Source organism: Rhineura floridana, chromosome 5, assembly GCF_030035675.1.
Source record: "Rhineura floridana isolate rRhiFlo1 chromosome 5, rRhiFlo1.hap2, whole genome shotgun sequence".
Classification (NCBI taxonomy): Eukaryota; Metazoa; Chordata; class Lepidosauria; order Squamata; family Rhineuridae; genus Rhineura; species Rhineura floridana.
Genome location: NC_084484.1, coordinates 170,642,561 through 170,660,599, shown reverse-complemented (window position 1 = coordinate 170,660,599; position 18,039 = coordinate 170,642,561). Strand labels below are relative to the sequence as shown.

Sequence of the window (18,039 nt, the reverse complement as noted above, 5' to 3'; positions counted from 1 at the left end):
GTGGCAGAGCACAGCCATCACGGCTAGTAGCCATTGATAGCCCTGTCCTGCATGAATTTGTCTAATCTTCTTTTAAAGCCGTCCAAGCTGGTGGCCATTACTGCATCTTGTGGGAGCAAATTCCATAGTTTAACTATGCGCTGAGTAAAGAAGTACTTCCTTTTGTCTGTCCTGAATCTTCCAACATTCAGCTTCTTTGAATGTCCACGAGTTCTAGTATTATGAGAGAGGGAGAAGAACTTTTCTCTATCCACTTTCTCAATGCCATGCATAATTTTATACACTTCTATCATGTCTCCTCTGACCCGCCTTTTCTCCAAACTAAAAAGCCCCAAATGCTGCAACCTTTCCTCGTAAGGGAGTCGCTCCATCCCCTTGATCATTCTGGTTGCCCTCTTCTGAACCTTTTCCAACTCTATAATATCCTTTTTGAGATGAGGCGACCAGAACTGTACACAGTATTCCAAATGCGGCCGCACCATAGATTTATACAACGGCATTATGATATTGGCTGTTTTATTTTCAATACCTTTCCTAATTATCGCTAGCATGGAATTTGCCTTTTTCACAGCTGCCGCACACTGGGTCGACATTTTCATCGTGCTGTCCACTACAACCCCGAGGTCTCTCTCCTGGTCGGTCACCGCCAGTTCAGACCCCATGAGCGTATATGTGAAATTCAGATTTTTTGCTCCAATATGCATAATTTTACACTTGTTTATATTGAATTGCATTTGCCATTTTTCCGCCCATTCACTCAGTTTCGAGAGAGCTTTTTGGAGATCTTCACAATCCCTTTTTGTTTTAACAACCCTGAACAATTTAGTGTCGTCAGCAAACTTGGCCACTTCACTGCTCACTCCTAATTCTAGGTCATTAATGAACAAGTTGAAAAGTACAGGTCCCAATACCGATCCTTGAGGGACTCCACTTTCTACAGCCCTCCATTGGGTGCCCAGACATAATGTATAGGCCATTTATATACCCCATGTGCACACCTGATCCCCCCCCAACTTAACCTTTTAGAATATGTCCCCCGATTCAGGATACCTAAAGGGCTGTCTCCTCACTTGCAATCCTGTTCATCCACCGAGGTTAACTGAGAAGGCCTCTTTCTGTGTCCTCCCTTTTTAAGCAGAGTTGGTGAAGACATGAAAGAGAACATTGTTGGCTGAAGCATCCAGCCTCTGGAAAACCCTACCCCAGGAAATATCCCTATGGTGCCCTCCCTTATGGCATTCAGTCTCCACTTGGGGGGGGGGAAGACTTGGGTACATAGGAAGCAGCGGCATACCGAGTCGGTCCATCTAGCTCAGTATTATCTATGCTGACTGACAGTAGTTTCAGACGGGACATTCCAAGCCCTATCTGGAGATGTCGTGGATTGAACTTGGGACCTTCTGCATGCAAAGCAGATACTCTTATCATTGAGCTACGACCCTTCTGTTTTGGAACCCCTGTGCCTTGTGGTGGGTTCCATTGCATGTTTGATTTACTGTATGTAGGGCACTGGCCGGCTGTTGGACCTCACTGTTTCTCTGACTGGATTGAGAGCGAGCCTTGGAATATGTCCAACTCCTCTGCAGTTGTGTATTTCAGAGGAGGAATGGTAATGGTAGGCAAGTTGTCTTTCAGGGAAACTTATCTGCCATTATTGGTCTTCTCATTGAACAATCGTTTGATAAACTTTGAAGGAGTTCCAGAATACAGATAGGGCACTGAAGCCCCAGTGATGCAGTCTCAGGGTGTGCTTTGAAGCCCTAATTGTCTTCAATTCTGTGCTTTAAAGGCCCAGCATTTGGCGCAGATCTTTTTGCAAAAGGCCTTTCAAATAACCACACACTTAATTTGGTGGTGCATGCCTGCTCACAGGAGGATGAGAGGGGGTTAAATCCTGCTGCTTTGGCTGTGCATGCCTGTTCCCTGTGGGGAAGCTGGGTGTGCACAGCCAATGCAGAATCAGCCCCCCTCAGTTGACATCACCTCCCCCATTTGAGTAATTGGCAGGAGGGCATGGCTTTTGAGAAATGGCCTTGCAGGGCAAATTTTACCCCTTGGCGGGCAAAGATTGGATCATGGGCTGGAGGCTTCCTATCCTGTGTTAAAGCCGTAAAGTCTACATTGGTTGTAGGTTTAAGATGAAGTGTAGGAAGAAGTAACACACTTGGGCTCCAATCCAGTATACAATTACTTGGAAGTAAGCCCCATTGAACCCAGTGGAGCGTTCTTCTGAGTAGACATGTATTGTATTGCAACTTTAGTAGATTAGGCTCTCCTTGAAGGTTTCAGGTTTCACCTAGAGATGCTGGATGAAGAAGCTCACAAAAATGCCCCATTTTTGAAAATGAGGAATGAGCTGAGAAGCTACTTTCATCACTGTCACTCAGTCATAGTTCTGTGCTGCTCCATCGAATTGTATCCTGTCCCGTTGTACATGTTTTATGCACGCTTTTTACCTGTAAAATGCATACCTTTTGTGTGAAATGCACACTTTCCAATGCATTCACCAGTGAAATACGCATTTTGTAGGGATCTTTTACATAAAATACATATTTTTGGCACACTTTTTGCACACAGAAAAATGTGTTTCAAAATCCAGGAAAATGCACTGTGTAATCTGGGGAAGTGGCTATCAAAACACTATTGAATGATTAAGCCATAGGTTTGAAATAATTATTAAGGGGAGATAAGTGCATGTATTTTATGTATGGCTCCTTTGTCACTTCTTAGGAACTGACCTTGGCTGTTGTTTATTGGCTTTCTGGAAATTTGTAGAGGTATGCAAAAGTGCAAAGTGGGTGGAAAATGAAAATAATAAAATCAATTTTTTTTGTTGCTCCCATCATGATGACAAGAGCACTGCAATAACTTACTTAATGATTGCTGTTAAACACATCATCTCACATTCAGGTCCTGTGCAATGAGGTGCAAACTAATAAAGCTACCCAATCTTCATTTGTGATATGATTTCCACTTCCTCCCCTGGATTCTCTCAAAGCCACTATGGGAATTATTTGTATGTGACACTGTTTCTATAGGGAAGAGACCTTCAGAAACCTCCTGTTGCTGTCTATAGCCAAGTGAATTATAGGTGGTTGGCCTGGTCCATTCTGTGGTTGAAAGCCTCAATGAGTGGTCGAAGCTCTCCTTCTCCAATACTCTCCTGCAGATTATTTTGCTGCAAACCTGGGACTACCACTACTTTGTATTCTCAACAGGAAGATGCAGCCAGTCCCAAGGTTCTGGATCATATGCCGGCATAATAACACATTTTTAAACACTTTCGTTGGTTATATTCATGCTAGCTGTCATCCAGAGACTTCTCACCACATGGAGCCTCATTCACATGCTCTTAGTTGAACCAAGACATGAGTTCTAAGAATGGTTGTCTCTTGGAGTCTAGATTTCATTACCTGAAAATTACCTATAGTCTATTACCTGAAACCTCTACAACTTGTAGTTCCAAAATGTTTTGTTTTTAAGGATAAGTTGTGTGAACGTAGAATTCTTGTTATTGAAAGTTCTGTCACCTCCTTAAGGGGCATTGAAAGTGGATAGATTCTTGGTATAATATCATCTACAGAAGGCAAACTGATTGTTTGAAAATGTATCTGTTTCAGTTACGTGAACACCTGGAGTCTGCATTGTTAGGATTGTAGGTGTTAATGTAAGGGCAGATCCACGCCATACATTTCAGTCACATCCAACACACATTTAAAGTGCATGACTTTCCCCCAAAGAATCCTGGTATCTATGATTTCCACCTCACGTAGCTACAAATTCGCAGCACCTTTAACAAACTACAATTCCCATCATTCTTTTCGGAAAGTCACATGCTATATATAGATGTGCTTTAATGTGGATCTGCCCTATATGCTATTGATTTTAAAGCTTTTAAAATGTTAACTCACCCTCTGGCTTTAAAGAATTATTTCTCTCCTTAAGTAATGGAATGGCTGGGAATTCTATTAAGTAAAGATGGGATTTTAAATGATTACAAGTTGGACGGATTGATTTCTTCTGAGCCTGCACACCAATTTGATATCACAATTCTACATTTCCTACTATTAAACTCAGTAGTGATTGAAATGGCCTTACAAATGGGTTTTCTTGAATTGCAGTACACTAGAAACTTTCCAGTTTGGGCATTGGAAGGGGGTGGGAAAATACCTTTGTTGTAGCTCTGGATTAACTTGTTTTGGGAACTTGAAATTTGTTTATTTATTTATTTATTGTACTTATATACCGCCCCATAGCCGAAGCTCTCTGGGCGGTTTACAGTAACTAATTGCTAAGCTATGCTACAGAAGAAGACGACGAACAACAATACCCCTCTTTCTGCTACTGTTTCATCTCAGGGAGATGAGTGGAGTAAATGCATTGCTTGAGACAAGCTGCATCTCATTTCAGTCTTTCCAAATACTTTTGCAGGTACTGAGCATATTTGAGCTGAAGGGTACTTTCATTTATTATTACTGTTTGAAGGAGTTTGATAAATATGTATGTTTTGCTACTGCTGGGAAAGAGTTTCATTGAGAGGAAAATGAAAGAAAAATGAAGATATTTGGAAGGGCAGGCTGGAGGGGGGAGGACCAACCAACCCAGCTTACCTTCGCTATTTTTAGCTTCCATTTTTATGAAAGGATGTCTTATCCATGGAACAGATCTGTTGAAGAGCTGCCTGTGCAATTCATGTGAGTTTATATTAAATTCTTGGCTAGTGGTATGTGAGCTGTAAATGGAAACATGGATTTGATGTTGTGCTGAGCAGTTTTTAATTACTATACACAGCCTTTCTATATAACCAGATCCTAAAAAAAACCAGTTGTCCTGTACTCCAGTTGCTACTGGGGAAGGTTTTGAAAAACTTCATTTTATCGGCTCCTCTTGCTTATGTTTTTGGAGTAATTCTTCAAGGTTGAACATGCCTTTATGATTCATTCTGTGTAAGGGTGATGGTGGTGGTCATGATGCCATCTAGACACATGGCACTTTACATAACTGAACAGATAGGTCTTACCCCAACCAGCTTATGTGGCACCTTAGTGGCAGAGCACATGCTTCTAATGCAGAAGGGACTTGATTCAATCCAGTTGTTGCTGAACTACAACTCCCATAAGCCCCAGGAAGCATGGCGAATGGCTAGAGCTGAAGGTTCCCCACCCATGAAATAGAGATTGTTCCAGGGCTTAATTTGAGAAAAGGTTAACTTTTTTAAAAAAAATTCTGAATGCCAAGGCTCTGGCTCTGCCTACAAACAGGGAGAGCAATAAGGAGAAAATACCTCTCGGAAGATGTGCAAAATTCCTTACACACAGCACAGTACTGTTTATTATCATATTTAAAGCCTGCCCTTCATACAGTTTGTGACCTTTCAAGCCAGAATGTGGCTTAATAGTGAAATAAATGTTGGAGCAGATGAAATTCTTCACCATGTTTAGTTGCAATAATAAAGGGGGGAATTCATGTGGAGGAGGGAGGAGCATGGAAACCTGTTGGGCACTCGCAAGATTCCTTGTTGTGGTAAGGAGTTTGGGCAGTGTTGCCTATCATTTATTTTTTTATTTCCCATATGATTGGACCGCTGTTCACCATACACTATCACAAAGGGGTTTACAGAACAATGAATAATGCATCCATAAAATAAAACTCAGAGAGAGCCAGTGTGGCCTAGTGGTTAGACTGTTGGACTATGACCAGGGAGACCAGGTTTTGAATCCTCACACAGCCATGAAGCTCACTGAGTGACCTTGGGCCAGTGACTGCCTCTCAGCCTCAGAGGAAGGCGATGGTAAATCACCGCTGAATACCACTTACCATGAAAACCCTATTCATACGGTCACTATAAGTCAGGATCAACTTGAAGGCAGTCCATTTCCATTTAAAACCCACAGGCAAAAAGTTCCATAAATAGGCATAATACAACTTGCTTGTTATGCATAATGGAATGGAAAAAATCTACGTTCTAGTGCCTGAAATTCAGTGCGCACGGAGGGGGGGGGGAATGCTGCTGTCTGATCTCAGCTGGAGGGAGTTCCACCGAGTTGGAACCACAAAACTGAATGCATGGATCCTGGTGGATATGAGCAGTGCATCTGTGTCGTGAGGACTGCTAACAGAGATCCCCCTGAAGATACCAGTGATTGGGCAGGGACATAAGAAAACAAGTGGTCCAGGTATCCTAGATTCAAATGGTTAAGGGCTTTGTAAATTAGTACAAGAACCTTGAACCAATAATATAAGGGCCACCTGCTTTATTCCCCCTCTCACCCCCAATCTTTCCACCTTTCCTTTTCACTGATACCGTTCATGCCATTGTTGAAAAGCGTCCAGCTCATTAGTGTACACAAGCGTCTACTGACAGTTCATCCTGGCACACTTTGCCTTTGCTTAACATCCCCTTCCTTTTGCAATATGAGTAGCATTCAAGAGTTGCCTTTTGGTATTAGCAAGAAACGGAATTGAGTAGCTAAGGACACATGCTACAAAATTGCCTATGTTAAGAGTGTCTGTTTTCCTTTTGACATACTACATCAGATTGAGTCATTTAGCCCTTCTGCCAGCTAAGTATAAACTGATCAATATTTTCTGAACACACCTCCCCCCCCCTTTTCTGACTAGGGGATTACCGTGAAAGCCGTACTGGGTTCAGTTCTTCCCATGAAGGCCTGTACTGTTGACCTTAGTTTAACTTCAGTCATCCAGACTTGAAGAAAAAATCATACTAATGGTTTTGGGATTATATTTTCTACCCCAATGAGATTTCCAATGTATGTTGTGGTGATATTTTGACTCCAGATAATATTTGTTTCTGTGGTGTCAGAAGAAATTTGCTTGACAACACCCAGACACCCAGAGCCAGAAAACACTTACTCAGAAGAGGTGGAAAGTTTCCTTACATTTGACTCAGTGCTCTTTGTTGACCTGTCCCTGACTGTTTTTCTATCTCCCAGCTAACGTTGGCTGGGGTAGTAAATATACCCCAATGCATTTCTGGGACATTTTTTATGTCCCAGGTAGTTTTTTGTTTCCAGAAGGAAAATGACAAGTGATAATGGGCTGAAATTTGGGGATGTTGTATGGGTGACAATTTGTGACAGTGTTCTAGAAAGACTACCCTGTAGGTCTAAGGCAGCCTTTCCCAACTAGTGGGCCACCAGATGTTGTTGGACCACAATTCCCATCTTTCTTGACCATTGGCAATGCTGGCTGAGGCTGATGGGAGTTGTGGTCCAACAACATCTGGTGGCCCACTAGTTGGGAAAGGCTGGTCTAAGGTGTAAATTGCACCATGAAAAGTGCACCGGGGGTATGGTTTTGTCTCACAAGACTGTGTTGAGGAACCTTTATGCCTAAACCCTTTGGAAAAATTTGGCAAACCACATTCCTTTCTATAAGCAGTACTGTATAAAATGATTTTTTTAAAAAAAGATATTTGAATTGGTGATTAAGGTATCTGGCCTTTACAGATGGGGAGCGGGTGGGGGAAATCCATAGCTCTGTGGAACTAACAGAATTAGCAAAATGCATTATTAAAAAAATTGATTTATGGAATCTGTCTCAACTATATTATTTATTGGAAAACTCACATCAGGAGGACTGGTTAGAACCTAGAAAAGAAGGCAGGGGATGAATCTGAGGTTGCATCCTTCAAGCAATTTATTTTGAGGGTTAAGTGTCATGTTACCCACAAACGTGTGTAAGAAAGACAGATTTGCCCCCCAAAGAAAAGCAGCTTTAAAAGGACATGCTTTTGATTGTACGAGCATGGGGAGGGGTGGTACTTAACCCTTCCATGACAAGCCATTTTTCTTCTCCATATCCCCCCCCCGGACACATCTGGAAACTTACAGAAAGAAGAAAAGGAATTTGGGGGCAGATGTTGAGCAGAAAAATCACTGGCAGAGAAAGGGCAAAGAAACCTGAGCTGCCTCCACACTCAAAATCATGCCTCCTAGAAGCTGGTTTTTAGTTTTAAGAATAGGCACCAGGGATTTCTTACATGTGTTGGTGTAACATGTAATTAGGAGCTGCTGAGAACTGAGTCCGATCCTATCTACATAGCCCCATGTTTCTTTTTCTTGGTTATGTGGGAGTGTGACTAAGAAGATGGAACTCGTAGCTTTTACATGTATCATTTGTACATTGTTCTTCCCACACCTTACCACATTTGCATAGGAACATCAGAAGTCACTTTATACCAGTCAGACTGCTGGTCCGTCTAGCAGATCCACAGCATACAATTTAAGCACATTCAACACACATTTAAAGCACACGACTTCCTCCAAATAATTCTGGGGACTCTAGTTTTCCCTTCACAGAGCTACAAATTCCCAACACCCATGAATCTTTGAGAGGTCACATGCTTTAAATGTGTGTTGGATGTGCTCTCAATGAATGGTGTGGATTTATTGTCCACACTGATCGGTAGCACCTGCCCAGGATTTCAGACCAGGGTGTTTTCCCAGCCTTACTTGGAGACGCCAGAGATTGAACCTTGGCTCTTCTCCATGAAAAGCATATGCTCTGCCCCTGAGCTATGTTAGGGTTTACCAGTGTCTTCATCTTTGAGGGTTGTGGAGCAATGGTTGTACATGGTAACTAGTCTGCACCTTGCCCAGAGGTGAGAAGGTACATGCCTACCTGCTTGAGCACACTCATTTCTTTATTTTAGATTCTCACATCCCCCCCCCTCCAATTTGGAGCTCAGAGTGGTTAACAACCAATAGATAAACAATTATACATAATTTTAACCACAAAGTCATAACAGCAAGAATTAAAATAATGTCAATAAAAGCACATCTAAAAATAATGCATTTCATTATACAAACACCTGGCCAATATAAAGATATTTATTTATTTATTTATTGCACTTGTATACCGCCCCATAGCCGAAGCTCTCTGGGCGGTTTACAGCAATCAATCATATCTACAGTCCTTTCAGTTCAAGGTTCTGGTTTTATTGTACAAAGCCCTACGCAGCTTGGGACCTAGATACCTGAAAGATTGTCTTACGCCTTAGATACCCAGTTGATCATATATGCATTCATAGTTGTTTGGTTTGATATATAGAAATTTATTTATTTATTTAGTCCATTTATATACCACTTATATTTAAATAAAACTCTAAGCTGTGTACAACAAGTCAAAACATCTTACAACAACAACTGCAAAAAACAATAACACAGTTAACTGAACAAAATATCATCTTTAGTATCAACGCAATATAAACATTGCATATAAAATTAAGTACAAGAAATACAAGAAAAAATCATAATATACATAATAGGCTAAACAGAATATTTCCTACGTTTCAAGGAAAAACAAACATGTTAAAACAAGCTTATTTTTAAACATAATAAATTAAACAAATCAGATTTCTTAATCACAGTATAATAAAAAGCAAAACAATTAAAACAGCCGGCCCCCATTGTAACAGAATTTTGTCTTCCTACTGTTGGGAAAAGAAAAAAAATTGTTTAGTTTGCTCAAACACACCCTTACAAAATCAGCACATTCATATTTAAACATGTCAACATTCTAAACCGACACACTCACATGTACCTCAAATCGCACTCACATAATTCAGCCTCACATCCTAAACAGCGTACTCACATGTACATACCATAAACATCACCATGACAACCACTCAAATCTACATGCAGCCAAATAATGCACACACATATTCTAAGTACAACATTCATACCAAACACTCCCCCTTGTCTCTCACTCAAGGGAGCAGAAACTGTGCCCACCAGGCTCTCACCCTGGGGGGTATAGAAACCACTTTTTCTAACATAGTAGGCAATGACACTTCCCTCATCTCTCAACTGAGGAACAAAAACCATTCAAATCTCAAATATTCACTCTAAAGAAGGGCAGGCTTTCAATCACAACAGCTTGTTGGTTTACCTTCTCTCTCCAGCACTTGCAGCTGGATTTTTCTTGGTGGGCGATGGATTCCAGACCCCAAGACGACTCAAAGTGCAATGCTAGCATGCTAAGGCGCTGCCTGAGGCAACCTCTCCCCTTTATATACCTGGAGCAGAAGAAAAAATAAGGCATGCACCAACATTAGTGCAATTGTGGTGCATGCTGAAAACATTTCTGTCCTCCATGGTTTTTGCTGGCTATTGTCCATAGTATAGAACTTTCCTTTTTACCACTGGATTGCTATTTGACTATATTTGACCATTTTAATTGTATTTTGTATTGTATGTTATGATTTGTCGTACACCACTTTGAGATATCAACGTAACAGGCGGTATAGAAATTTTGTAATTTTACATATATGTTCAGCTTGACACAAAGACAGTGGCTGACAAGTAAATACCAATAATTGCAACGTGGGACCCTGAATGGGAGCAGTCTACACTGGAACATTTTGTTGCTAGTGGCTATTTGCAATGACCCTTAAATGGAAATTCCATGTTCAGAGGCAGTGTATATCTGAATATGAGTTGCTCAGAGGCAAAAAAAAAAAAAAAATGGCAGAGAGCTGTTGCCTTCAAGTTATGCTTGTGGGCTTCCCAAGCTTATCTGTGTGGTCTTTGTGGGAAACAGGATTCTGGACTAGATGGATCTCGGATGTGCTGTCATGTTCTTAATAACTTGCTTTTATCATGCCCCTGTGCAGCTTCCATTCATTTCAATGGGATGTTCGAAGAAGCTAGTGGTGGTTTGATTTTGACATTGCAGTGCAATCCCCATGTAATTCTTTCCCTAGAAAAGCCAGCTTGAGTCTCGCATTATTGGAGACCTCTAGGAAACTAGTTAAGAAAGCTGATACTGTTTAACATGACTTTTGGGCTGGCAGTTGATGACTGATGCTAGATTTTAGAACTTAACATTATTTTTATGATTGCCTGCTCTGTCAGTTAGTTTTTTTTAAAAAAGTGTGCTAAAATATCCTTGAACGTTTTATCATTTTGCATTGCCATTTTTCTGTTTATTCATTTTTAAGTCACAAGAGGCAGAGTAGGAATGTTTAAGCTAAAATTAATTAAAAACAAAGTCATGCAGGAGAAAGTGTCCTGGAGCAAAGGAAGAGTGTGGCGACTGGGTGGCCCTTTTGTACTTTCCTGAAGGAGCCTAAAATTATCTGTCAACATTTAAAAGGATGACTCTGGAACTCAACCACCAGTGTGCTTATCTCAGTGCCGTCTTCAGAAGGCAAATCCCTTTTCCTGTGAATACTCTGCTAAATAAATTGAATTAGTATAATAAGTAATCACAACACATTGCTGGGTCTTGAGGCTGTGTCTGGATGTGATTAAAAAGCAGGGAGATAGGAAATGGGATGGCTTAATAATGTGCTTAATAATGCACTTCATATTCCCCACACCTTGTAAAAAAAAAATCCCAATCTTGTATGGGGAAGGGTCATAGCTCAGAGATCAAGCATCTGCTTTGTATGCAGAAGGTCCCTGGTTCAATTTCCGGCATCTCCAGGGAGGGCTGGGAGAGGCTTTTGCCTGAAACCCTGGAGGGCCACTGCTGGTCCGATAATACTGAGCTGGGTGGACCAGTGGTGTGACATTGTATAAGGCAGCTTCTTCTGTTCTTGTGTCTGCCTCTCTAGGAGGTTGTACAAACTCCCACTGTGATGAAAGCTTGTGAATCTCCCTCCTGGGAGCAATGAGCAAGGTGGACATGAGGTGAGATGGGACAGTATGGGGAACAGGAAGGACAAGTCAGCTCTGGAAGCAGCTGCAGTCAGCCTGGGTAGGACACCCTAGCAAAGGGGGTCTTAACACTAGACTAGATCAAGCACTAGTTGCAGAGAGTAGAAAATGAACACCATGAAATAGACAGTGTCGAGAACCTACCTCACAGGGTTGTTGTGAAGATAAAATGGAATGGAGAGGGGAGAACCATGTATGCTGCCTTGAGCTCTTTGGAGGAAAGGCGGGGTATAGATGTAATTAATACATGTAGTAATTTAACTTCTATAGTACCCTTAGATGTCAAAGCAGAGTGTCGGCAATCAAGTATCTTGGATAAGATTCCAGGCACAGTTCCATTTGTATGTCTGTCTGTTTATGGTTATCTGAAGAGGCAGCATAAAAGTAATGCCTTGAATGTATCTCCCATTACCCCATTGTTGTCTTTCTGTTATTCCACTGAGCAAACCCATTTTCAATAACTATCTGAGGTCAGATCCACACCATGCATTTAAAAGCATATCCAACACGTCTTTAAAGCATGTGACTTTCCCCAAAGAATCTTGCAAGCTGTAGTTTACCCCTCACAGAGATATAAATTCCCAGCATCCTTTACAAACTACAGTTCTCATGATTCTTTGGAGGAAGTCATGTGCTTTAAATGTCTGTTGGGTGTGCTTTAAATGGATGGTGCAGACCTAAGTTACAGTTCTGCAACTACTATCACTCCCACTCCCTTGCTGGCCCATTTTGGGCTATTGTTTGAGACACCCTAAATTGTGGTTTATGAAGCTGTGAATAAACACAGGGCTGAGTAGTTCTCTCTCTTGTCCGCCCTCACTTCCGTTGTGTGCTGGTTTCCGCGCAAAGATCCCGGCTTGTGTTAAGCCAGTGTTCCGAGTTACATCCGAGCCAGGGAACTCAGGCTTCGTGTTGCTTAACAATCCAGGAAATCCAGGAAAATGCCAAGATGAAGCCAGAATTCCCAGTTCAAACCTGGTGGAGAACTTCAGCTTAATGCCAGCATCTTTGTGCCAGAGTTTGCAATGTGACTTGAGGGTGAAGAGGAGGGGCTGGGATGGAGGGAGGGAGGGAGTGCTTGCCTTAATGCTATTCCTGTCTTCATAAACAGCAGTTTATGAAGCCAGAAATGATAATCCGATCTGGGCCATTCTTACCCAACTCAGCCTCCCGCTGATTTACTTATTCTAGCTTTGCCCCTGTGACAACAACAGCAGTTTTATGAGGGGGGGGGAGGAATTGGGGGTGAACAATCTTGATACAACAGTTTTTAAGGCCAAGACAAAGCCGGTAAATCAAGAATAAAAAAGTTGTTGATATTAACTAGCCAGTACTGCTGTGGATTTTTGTAGAAGCCTGAGGCTTTCAGTAACAAAAAGCAACAACCCAAAAGGCTGTGTCAGCTGAAACTGGCCAGGGAAGACAATTTCTGGCTATAATATTTGAACTGGTGAAACAGGGAAGTGAAATAATGATCTACAGTTGCGTCTAGGGTTGCAGGTCGTACTTACCAGTGGAATCCAGGTTGCGCCTTGCGTTCACTTTGGCCTGGAATATAACCTTGACAAGTCTGTCTGAGGCTGATGAATGGGAGCACAGTGAAGGTATTCTCATTAGATAGGCAATTCCACTGTCCCTTATTGTAGAATTATAGGGTTGTAACTTGTAAGGAAGGGGAATGGCATCCAGTCCTGCATATAACAACACTCTAATTAATCCACTCCCTTCCCTTTGTGTGTCTTGCCTCACTTAGGGCCAAAAAACAGAAGAGTGAGGAGATAAATCTAATCCAGTGCTTCTAAAGTGGTATAACAACATTTTTTAAAGTTGAATTTATGATACAAACCAAATGCTAATATTTGTCATACCCTGTTTTGAGAGCCTGATGGGGGTAAAATGTTCCCCATTCAGCTTAGACATTTGGTACTTTTGTTTTTCCATTCATTTCAGTTGGGGTAAATTGGTAGTTTAAAAGTAAATTTATTTTTTAAAAAATGAATAAGGGTTGGTGGGAGATTAAAAATACCACAGTTCAACCGACTCCATCATTGTTGGGGAGGACATGAAGTGGTTCAGGTTTGCTTAAACAAGGGGATCTTAAAACATTTATTTGAAATGTGTTTTTTTTAATTTAATGTTTATATTTACTTACAGTGTCTTATACTTAGTAGTTTGTCTCATACTTAATATATCCACAATCACTAGTTTATCTGGTCTGTTTCAGTTCCAATACTGAATAAAGGATGTCCAAGTTTTACAAATACTCCAAACAGCTGCTAGGGTCCACAGCAACCCTGTTAATGTGGGAGGGTCAAAGACCTTGCATGTCGGATGCAGAAACACATATAAAGTCACGTTTAGTTTGCACCTAAGTGTTCTGTGCAAAATGTGCTTTGCAGACAGATGGTTAGACAAGACTTTTCTTGATGCCTCCCAGGAGCTTGTATGACTGCGAGGATAGAGATTTCATAATTAAAAGCTGAATAAGTGTTGAAAACTCAGAAAGCTGGGAATTTGTAGGGTTTCCTTGAGCCTTACTTAACTCTCCCCAGTGGTCCAGAAAGGCTTTAAGTTCACACTGCATAGACCTGCAACTGCTGAACTGTTAATAATCTCCTTTGTAGAACAGGAAAGCCATCTTGTCAGCATTCTGTCATCACCAAAATTGTCTGTCTACAAAAACCTTTCAGGCTAGCTCATCTATTTCAAGGCTTCCATTTTTGTTGTTTACATTTCTCACCTGTGTCAACAACATAAACATTATCCAGCCCTTATCTGACGCTCAAAGTTGGAAAATAATTGGAATTTTTTTGGTCATTGCCCTTTTTATTTTAAAAAAACAAGTAGGCAAAAATGAGCACCCCCCCCCAATTAATTAAATTCTACAGGATGATCAGAATGTGCTGAGATGCTTTAAACTGGAAGGCTGGTTGAAGATATTTTGCTGCCTGTGGTAGAACAGCAATTGGTGTCCGCTCTTTACAAGAGAAGGTGCAGAGTGCTCAAGGCAGGCCAAGACAGAACTATCCTGCAAGCACCTCTTTGTTGCCACTCCATGCTAGTTAGTAATTACACTTGCTTTATCTTCTCTTGTCCATTGGACTGAGGTGGTGCATAGTCCCCCCCATCTCAGACAGAAAGATAGCTGTGTATGTGCACATGTGGGCTGATGATTGGCTCTGTGAAGCCCATGGGGGCAGGGACATGCCGTCTGTGTTCATCCCAGTGCTCCAAACCAGGATATATAGATACATCTTAATAAAGCAAGACTGTACAGGCATACCCCGCTTTAACATACGCAATGGGACCGGAGCGTGTATGTAAAGTGAAAATGCACTTAAAGTGAAGCAATCATCTATGCATGTACTGCACTGCAATCGCCACTAGATGGCAGCGGCGTCATGACATTAAGTGTCCGTTATTGCAAAGCGCGTATGTTAAAGTGGGGTATGGTGGAGTATGGAGCATGTACTTTATAGCGAGGCGACTTTAAGTGAAGCGACGTTAAGCAGGGTATGCCTGTATGCCATTCAGGCTTTCATATGCATTGCATATCTGGATATACCCTGTTTAGATACCTTTTTGCTGCCTTTATAAGAGTGTTTGTCTTCAGAAAGTGCTTTGTATAGTCTTCGTAAAAGTCATGAACCTATCAAGTGAAATCTATGGATATAATGTCTTTGTGTTAAATCTTGTACAAGGATATATATTTCCTCTTTCCTTGGTGAGAATTAATACAGGTTTAGTAATTTCCGTTTCATGGCTTCAAGCCAGGTTCTTGAAGACAATGACATTAGAGAAGTTGAATTACTAAAGCCTATGCTTTTTGAAGTTTTAGTTCTGAGCTAGCAAAGGAATTCTAGACTAAATCCATTGGCATGTATCCAGGAAGAAGCAGAAGCCACTTTAAATAAATGTAAAATAAATACTGTAACAAAGCAATGGAACTATGGCTACAGGTGTGAGCTGTAAAAAGTCTGGTTTAAATTTTACCTTATGAACCAGTAGGTGGCCTTAGGCAAACCACTCTGCTCCTCATGCAATAACTTAACTTTGCAAGCCTGTTGCAAGGATTAAATTCAGTTCCAGGTGGTGGTCTCAGTCAGATGGGATTCTAGCACAAGTTGAGGGGTGGGTGCTGGCCATGTGTTCAGCAAGGGAAACAAGGGGAAAGTCAAGCAGCTCCAAATTCAGGGTCTGATAAGATAACGAGTTAAGTTTCAGGCTTGGAAGAGATAACAACATTAGACAAAGTTCAGGGTCCAGTAAGGCAAAGTCCAAGCAAGTTAGACATCAGGTTCTGGTACCCTGGATAGCTCTGTACCTAGCTTAGGCTGACGAGTCATACAAACAGGCTTAAAAGGTGCTTCACTGACAAGCAGACAGAGCCTTAAATAGAACTGCATCACCATCCTGGTGATCAGCTCCACTTCCGGTTATAGAAGCCAGTTAAACGTTCCTAGCTTGCTTTTGTAGCCATTGACTATGAGAGAGAGACCAGGAGAGAGCCTTTTGGTCTTTAAGCCCCTGGACTGCAATGTGATCTCATCAGGCTGGATAAGTGCATTCAAAACAGGTCCCTCTTGTGCTGGGGCTTCTGGTGCAGTGTGGACATCTGGACCTGGTTCTGAGGGCAAATCCCTCTCAAACTTTTGATATTTCCTCCCACTCCCTAGCGTTGTCCCCAAAAGATGGGAATTCAGATCCAAAGGTTAGGACAGATCATGGAGATGACAGTGCATATGAAATGTGTTTTGAAGCAGGAGGCCCCGCGCCGAGAAGCAACGGTGAGGACCTAGGCCTTGCCTGGAACAGGAGAAGGAGGGGAACGCAGCGGCGGAGGCTGTTGTTGAGCAGGAGACCCCGCACCATTATGAGTATTTTTATATTGCCCTTCAATCAGATTCTTAGGGTAGCTTACGAAAAATAATACAGCCATTAAAATGTAAATACACACACACACAACGTGAAAAGGCACATTTTAAAAATATCAGTCAGCAGGGTTAATATAGTCTCTAAAAATCTCCTGCAGGGGGGTGAGGCCAGGATAGTATTTGCCTGATGGACAATAATGATTCTATTCTACCTCCACTGTTGAAGGCAATATGGCTCTGAATGCCAGTTACTGGGAATTGCAAGTGGAGAGATTACTATCACAGTCATATCCTGCTTGTGGGTTTCCTATAGGCATTTGGTTGACCACTGTGAAAACAGGATGGTTTAAGAGAGGAGCGTTTGGATTGATCCAAGAGGTTCTCCTTATGTTCTTAATAAAGTCGGTGCTGTTTGAACCTCTCTGGGAAGAGCATTCTACAGTGGGGTCCCTCGGTTGAGAAGGCCATCTTTCTGATAGCCACTTGCCTCACCTAAGATGGGCACCCGGAAATGTGTGGTATTAGTGTGGTTCTCTGTCTTTTCAGATTCAGGGCTTATCTTTAACATCACCTTCCATCGTAGAGTACTCCCTCCCACATCTTAACTTTTGAAAAAAAATATTAGTCTTTCTATTTAATTGAGATGGAAAGGAGGACAGCTCTCTTGTATATAACAGCTGTATGGAAGAGGCAATTTTGGCTGGTGCAGATTGACCTGTAAGGGTTTTTTTTGGGGGGGGGGGAATCCCATCGAAGAAAATTCCTGCTGGTCTTTGACTCCATGTGAGGAAAGGAGGAGGAGATGGAGACGAAAAAGAAGACTCCCCCACCCCAGACCCATAAAAAGTAAAGCAAATGACTGCTAGTGATACCTTACAGCTAAGGTCATCACTCATTTATCAGCTTTAACTGTCTAGTAGTGAAAGGCCAATGTTCAGACGTTAGCAACTGGAAACACCACTATCATATTGAATCTCCATCCCATGCCAGATATTTCCTGAAGCCCCTGGCAAGAGTGTAGTACAGCCCCCCTAAAAAAAAAACCCTTCTGTCCTCCAGATGTTTTGGATGATAACTTCCATCATCTCTGATTGTAGTCTCTGCTGACTGGGGCGGATGAGAATTGGAATATGACAACATCTGGAAAGCAGCAGGTTGGAGAAGGCTGATGTGCTGGATTGCGAACATGATAGCAAGAGCCCACTGATGTGTGTGTTGCAATAGATATCATGTTGGGACTCTCACAGCCTTATCATCATTTCATCCAGTAGTGAATACTTTGCTTTTGTTGTTCAAATGTTGATCCATGAGCCGCTGTACAGTTTCGTTCTGCTAACACTTAGGGTTCATTCTCATGATTACTGCAAATTAGGTGTTAGCTTTGCTGTGTTTGTTTCCACTTAACGACAATTATTCCTTTAAGCTCTTTCTTTCCCCTCACATTTTTTTTTGGTTTTAGTGGATTGAATGCCAGATCCTTT

The 18,039-nt window shown here is 41.7% G+C and overlaps 1 protein-coding gene and 1 long non-coding RNA gene across 15 annotated transcripts in view; one reads left to right on the top strand and one right to left on the bottom strand.

Moving 5' to 3' along the window:
* FAT3 (FAT atypical cadherin 3) overlaps positions 1-18,039 on the top strand; it is a 697,764-nt gene that overhangs the window by 189,452 nt on the left and 490,273 nt on the right. The gene's annotated exons all lie outside the window — the stretch shown is intronic.
* On the bottom strand, positions 9,396-13,259 carry LOC133385570 (uncharacterized). The gene is made up of 3 exons (XR_009762910.1): positions 13,196-13,259; positions 9,913-10,039; positions 9,396-9,454 (listed from the first exon to the last, which is right to left on the bottom strand). It is a non-coding gene; the product is annotated as an uncharacterized LOC133385570 (long non-coding RNA).